This window comes from Petaurus breviceps, unplaced genomic scaffold (genome assembly GCF_028583685.1).
Source record: "Petaurus breviceps papuanus isolate PSGF00001 unplaced genomic scaffold, PetGlider_PUasm1.0 99, whole genome shotgun sequence".
In the NCBI taxonomy this organism is placed as follows: Eukaryota; Metazoa; Chordata; class Mammalia; order Diprotodontia; family Petauridae; genus Petaurus; species Petaurus breviceps.
In genome coordinates this window covers 11,277,927-11,283,926 of record NW_027187465.1, presented here as the reverse complement: position 1 = coordinate 11,283,926, position 6,000 = coordinate 11,277,927, and the positions used below count along the sequence as shown (strand labels likewise).

Genomic DNA, 6,000 nt, shown 5'->3' with positions numbered 1-6,000 from the left:
AATGGTGAAAAATGTGTTGGAAATATGGTTCAGAACTAAGAACTACAGAAGGCCAAAGACTCAAGGACTCCACTAAGACCTCATGCCTTAATATCCTAGGTACTTTGTCCAGAAAGAGAATCTAAAGGTGTTAGGGAAAGCATCCAATAACATTGCAAAAACATAAATTAATTATATTTTAATAGCTAGGACATGATTCGAATGGAGTGGAGTTATTTCTGAATCCACTGTCTGTGTCTAGGCGTATTACTAACTTGTTAGAGCATAAGGATAAATCAATAAGCCAAGAAAAGGATAAAAATGAGAAAATAAATGCCATCTGCCCTAAAAAAAAATTTAATCAACTTGGTCAATCAATTAATCAACATGTCCCTACTAAGTCCCTGTTTCGTGCCTGATGCTATGCAGAGTGTTGGGGATAGAAAGAAATGAAACACTTCCTGCCCTCAAAGAACTTACATTCTATTAGAAAAATATATACATATATAAGTATACACAAAATAAGTTACAATGTAACTTTACTAGTAGGAGGGCAAGGCATTGTAATGTAATGCCAAAAGAAAGGCAACTTCCCAAGGTTCAGAATACCAGCATAGGCGCTCTCCATTTTATTCAGTAACAAACCCAGAACAGAGAAGATCAAAACATGACATCATTCCAAATACAGCATTTACTAAATGTGATTAAATAATCTCCAAGTACTACCCCACCCCAGGACCTTCCAATCATTCAATCAATTACAAAGTCTCTGTTCTAAATACTTCTCCACCCCTAGGCTATACCTTAATTAAGTCCACCACAAAGCCCCTCTTCTCAAATGGAGATTAGTTTCCAAACATAAGGTCAAAAGTTCCCCACCCATGGATCACAATTGAATCTACCCCAGAGTTACATCAAGTTTAAACACAGCACTTAATACCCAAATGGAGGTCTTTTCTTCATCTTGACAGGAGGCAAGTTCTCAGCAATCTTCCCTCACCAGTGGACAGTATTCACTCTCTGTCTGCAGGACAGTCTCAGGGCTTCTTAGCGAACAGCCAGGTTCCAGGACTTCTTCAACAAAAGGACTGTCTTTCACCAGTGGACAAATCTGGCAAAACAACATCAAAACAGACAAAGTACCAGCAAAACAGCCATGTCTCCTCAGTCCTTGGCAGCTCAGGGGGCAGGTCTCAAAAGTCCAGGGCAATTCAAAGCGGCCACCAGCAATTCTCTTAGCCTCTCTCTCTCTCCACGAGGTGCTGCTTCCAAAAAAATCTTCCGCTCCAAATCTACGTCACCAGCTCCTCCCAGTTCAGGCCTTTCTTTTCACATCAAAAAGTCCATCCCACAGGTGGGATTAACAAGCTCTGGGTTTTAACACAATCAATTTGAAAACCAAGCCAATACAGGGGAATCTTTAATTGCCATTACTATCACAGGCATTTATACCTGGGGAGAAAAGAAGAGGCTTCCTTAGAAAGTAGAGTTTGCAGGGCAGCTAGGTGGTGCAGTGAATAGAGCCGGCCCTGGAGTCAGGAGGACCTGAGTTCAAATCTAGCCTCAGACACTTAACACAAAAACTAGCCATGTGACCTTGGGCAACTCACTTAATCCCAATTGCCCCACCTTCCCCTCTCCAAAGAGAAAGTAGAGCTTGAGTGAGCCTTGAAAGAAACTGGGCAGGGGCGGAGTCAAGATGGTGGAGTAGAAACAGGACCTCCGTGCAGCTCCGGGTCCCACCACCTCCAATTCATGTAAAAGGGAACTCTAAACAAACTTTGGAGCTACAGAACCCACAAAATGACACAGAGAAGCTAACCTCCTGCTGAGGACAGCCTAGAGCTGGAATAGGATGGCAGGAATAGGCCAGCCCAGCCCCACATGGAGGTTTTAGCCCCAGGGAGGGCCTGACCAACCACTGGCTGGAGGGACTCTAGATCACCAGCAGCTGTGGCCATTTCCAGAATTATTAACACATAGATGCTAAGGACAAAGTGAGAGGTCAGTGTAGTGTGGACTTTGGGACCCAGTAGTTGGGAGAGCATTGGCTTTTGCCCCCGGGTCAAGAAGCTGCTGAGGGCTGTGGCTTCAGCTCCTGGCCTGTAGAGTGTAGGGGGACCGAGCGACCAGTCTGCGGGGTAATCGCTCTTGCTTTAACCTTCTTGGATCTGGATTGCAGTCTATGGTGGAGGTCCTGGGGGGTGTGACCAGCTTGCCAGAGTGTGTGGAGGCTTCAGAGAGGGCACCCAACTAATACCTTTGGCAGCTGAGAAAACCCCAGTGTTTGGAACGAAGCTCCCCTATCTGGTGGCAGAGTCCTACTGCAGCAAAAAGTCCAGGGGTCAAGTGACTGAGTGGTGACATGACCAGGCAAAGGAAGCAAACCAAGCAGAGCAATCCAATATTAGACTCCTATTTTGGGGACAAAAGGGATAAAAGCATGGAACAGGAGGAAGACAGTGAAGTCAGAACTCCTGCACCAAAAGCTTCCAAGAAAAATACAAGCTAGTTACAGGCCATAGAGGACCTTAAGACGCAGATAAGAGAAGTGGAGGAAAAACTGGGAAGAGAAGTGAGAACAATGCAAGAAAATTATGAAATGAGAGTCAACAGCCTGACTGAGGAAAATAACACCTTAAAAAACAGACTAACTCAAATGGCAAAAGAGGCTCAAAAAGGCAATGAGGAGAAGAATACCTTAAAAAGCCGAATTTGCAAGATGGAAAAAAGAATCTCAAAAGCTCACTGAGGAGAATCATTGCTTCAGAATTAGATTGGAGCAAATGGAAGCTAATGACTTTATGAGAAATCAAGATGTTGTTAAACAGATCCAAACAAATGAAAGAATAGAAGGCAATGTGAAATATCTCATTGGAAAAACCACTGACCTAGAAAATAGATCCAGGAGAGATAATTTAAAAATTATTGGACTCCCTGAAAGCCATGACCAAAGAAAGAACCTAGAAATCATCCTCCAAGAAATTCACAAGGAAAACTGCCCTGATGTTTTAGAACCAGAGGGCAAAATAGAGCTTGAAAGAATCCACCAAGCACCCCCTGAAAAAGATCCCAAAAAGAAAACTCCTAGGAATATTGTAACCAGGTTCTGAAATTCCCAGATCAAGGAGAGAATATTACAAGCATCCAGGAAGAAACAATTTGAATATTGTGGAAACACAATCAGGATAACTCAGGATCTGGCAGCTTCTACACTGAGAGATCGAAGGGCTTGGAATGTAATATTCCGGAGGTCAAAGGAGCTGGGATTAAAACCAAGAATCACCTACCCAGCAAAACTGAGCATCATGTTTCAGGGGAAAATGTGGTCATTCAGTGGAATACAGGACTTTCAAGCATTCTTGATGAAAAAACCAGAGTTGAATAGAAAATTTGACATTCAGATACAAGAAGCAAGAGAAGCATGAGAAGGTAAACAGGGAAAAGAAATCATAAGGAACTTATCAAAGTTGAACTACTAACATTCCTACATGGAAAAATGATAATTGTAACTGATGAAACTTTACTCAGTATGAAAATAGTTGAAGGGAATATTTATATATATATATATATATATATGTCCATATCAGAGGGTATACAGGCATATGAATATATATGTGAATGTGTGTATATATGTTTACAGGTATTTAATAGGAAGTGATGATATTTAAAAAGTGAAATTAAGAGGTGAGAGAGGAATATAATGAGAAGAGATGGGGAGAGGCAGAATGGGGTAAACTATCTCATATAGAAGAGGCAAGGGAAAATGGTCACAATGGAGGGGAAGAATAGGAGACAAAAGGTAATGGGTCAACCTTACTCTTACTGAATTTGGCTCGGGGAGGGAATGACATACACACTAAATAGGGTATCTCACCCTACAAGAGTAGGGGGGAAGGGGATGAGAGGGGGGATGGTGGAAGGGAGGGCAGGCTGGGGGGAGGAAGTTGGAAGTACCCATTTTTGAAAAGGGATGGGATCAAAGTACAGTATAGAACAAGTGGGAGGTGGGATAGGAGGGAGGGAAATATAGTCAGTCTTTTACAATATATCTACTATGGTAATGTTTTACATTAGCTACACATGTACAACCTTTACTGAACTGCTTATCTTCCCAGTAAGGGTGGGTGGCAAGGGAGGAAGGGAATGAACCTGTAATTCAAAATTTTAAAATCAAATGTAAGGGGAAAAAAAAAAAAAATATATATATATATATATATATATATATATATATATATACTATTATTAATGCTATTTTACATGTAATTGGGAAATAAGTTATACAGGCACTGGGGCATAGAGATCCACCTGCCCTACTGGAAAAGTCAAAAGGGTATGGGAGAAAATATGGGAGAGAGCAGATTGGAGGAGGGGATATCTTGTGGGACTGCTATTTTGGGGTGGTGGGTAGGGGAAAAACGGGGAGAAAATCTGTAACTCAAAATCTGGCTGAAATGAATGATGTAAATCAAAAGTTAATAAAGCATTTGAAAAATGACCAAAAAAAGAAAGAAAGAAACTGGGCATTCTGGGAAGTAGAAGGGAACATGGAGTCCATTCTAGACATCTGGGGGAGTCTGTGTAGTGGAAGGTAATGGGAGATGGAGTGTCCCATTTGAGGGATGGTAAGGATGCCAGTTTGACATGTTTTTAGATCTTGTGAAGAAGAATGATGCATTTGGCCGGAAAGGTTGGAACAAAGTGGCAAAGGGCTTGAAATGCAAAGATATAGAAATTTATATTTAATTTTAGAGGTGATAGCCACAGGATATCATTGAACAAGAGAATGACATGGTCATCCTGTACTTTAAGAAAGCCACTGAGTGCAGGGCAATGAACTGAATTAGGGAGACCAGTTAGGAGGCTTTTGTGGTAATCTAGGCAAGAGGTAGAAACCAAAGGTGGATAACCCTGGACTGGGTGGTAGCTGTTTGAATTAAAAGAAGAGAATAATAGCAATTAGTACTTACATAGACTTTTAAGGTTTACAACACACTCCACAAACATCACTTCCTTTTATCCTCACAACAACCCTGGGAGGGAGGTGCTATATTAGAACGCCCATTTTACACATGAGGAGGAAACTGAGGCAGACAGATTAAGTGACTTGACCAGTCATATAGTTAGTATGAGGCTGGATTTGAATTTGGATCTTCCTGACTCTAGATCTAGCACTTTCTCCACTGTGCCCCCTAGGTACAGATGTGATAGATGTTATCAGTAAGGCTTGGCAACCAGTTGGACACATGGTGTGAGAGAGAATGATGATTCAAGATTCAGTTGGGGATCTGGGTGACTGAAAGAATGGGAGGGACATTTCGACAATAACAAGGAAGTTTGAAAGAGGACTGGGTTTGTGGGGAAAGATAATGAGTTCTATTTTGGAAATGTTGAGTTTAATGCCAATAAGACATCTGGTTTGAAATGAACCATATGCAACTGGTGATGTGGGACTGGAGCTCAGGAGAGAGACTGAGGCTAGAAAAATAGCCCTGGTAGTCATCTGCATAGAAATGATAATAAAACCCATGGGAGCTAATAAGGTCACAGAAAAAGTGCAGAGAGAGAAGAAATGGGGACCCAGGACAGAGTCTTGGGGCACACCCTCCCATAAGTGTTCAATTGTTCCCCCAAATGGGAAATGGATAGAGAAAAGCCCGTGTGCACCTACTATAACAATTTTACACTGAAGTTTAATTAGTGTACATTAATTGCCATGAAAAGGTGAACAAAGGTAGGCCTCTGAGTTTGTCAGAAAACACCTGATCTCTTTGCCAAGTGACAAGACCTCAATCAAAGGCAACACTGTGATTTAGATTATAGACTTGTTTGTAGAATCCTATGGAGAAAGACAGTGGAAGATTTTAAGCAAAGTCTTCTAATAAATCTGCAAGAAGTGAGGAAAGGAAAAATCAATTTAAAGAGAGCTTGGTGAGAGACCCAACTAAGCAAAGTCATCCCAATGGCATTTCAGAGATGAACCTGGAAGGAAGAAAACAAATAGAGGAAAGGTGAAAAAGA

The 6,000-nt window shown here is 41.5% G+C and overlaps 1 long non-coding RNA gene across 1 annotated transcript in view; it reads right to left on the bottom strand.

Annotated features, from left to right (window-relative positions):
• Positions 1-548: 548 nt before the first annotated feature.
• Positions 549-6,000, bottom strand: part of LOC138156345 (uncharacterized) — a 33,173-nt gene continuing 27,721 nt past the window's right edge. The window contains exon 4 of the long non-coding RNA XR_011167126.1: positions 549-1,431. This is a non-coding gene — a long non-coding RNA (uncharacterized lncRNA). The remainder of the gene's footprint in view (positions 1,432-6,000) is intronic.